Here is a 359-nt window from a genome sequence, read left to right on the forward strand (position 1 = left end):
AGTCGAAGTTGGACCAATATCTATAGGGTCGATTAGAAAAGAAGCTCTCCAAGTAAGAGGTCTTCCTATTGAAACTTAACTGTTTTTTTTTTCTTTTCTATAGGGGTTGAATATGTTTGGTATTGTAAGGTTGAGTGTTGTATGATAGGATAGATGTTGACTATAAAAATAAATGTTTTGAGACCTATTGCATGCATAATTATGTTTGATGATTGAAAATATATCTGATATGAGTTGTGTGTGACATAATGTCTAGTTGCTCATGAAAATAAACAGTTTGGGACATAATGCATGCATGTTACCTTTGATGATTAAGGAGGCTGTGGTTAGGGTTACATGTTGTGTGTTTTAAGTGATCA

The 359-nt window shown here is 33.1% G+C and overlaps 1 long non-coding RNA gene across 1 annotated transcript in view; it reads left to right on the plus strand.

Moving 5' to 3' along the window:
- Window positions 1-359, plus strand: part of LOC111440719 — a 1,094-nt gene continuing 735 nt past the window's right edge. Inside the window, exon 1 of the long non-coding RNA XR_002710013.1 lies at window positions 1-52. This is a non-coding gene — a long non-coding RNA (uncharacterized LOC111440719). The remainder of the gene's footprint in view (window positions 53-359) is intronic.

This window comes from Cucurbita moschata, unplaced genomic scaffold, assembly GCF_002738365.1.
Source record: "Cucurbita moschata cultivar Rifu unplaced genomic scaffold, Cmos_1.0 Cmo_Scf01473, whole genome shotgun sequence".
Classification (NCBI taxonomy): domain Eukaryota; kingdom Viridiplantae; phylum Streptophyta; class Magnoliopsida; order Cucurbitales; family Cucurbitaceae; genus Cucurbita; species Cucurbita moschata.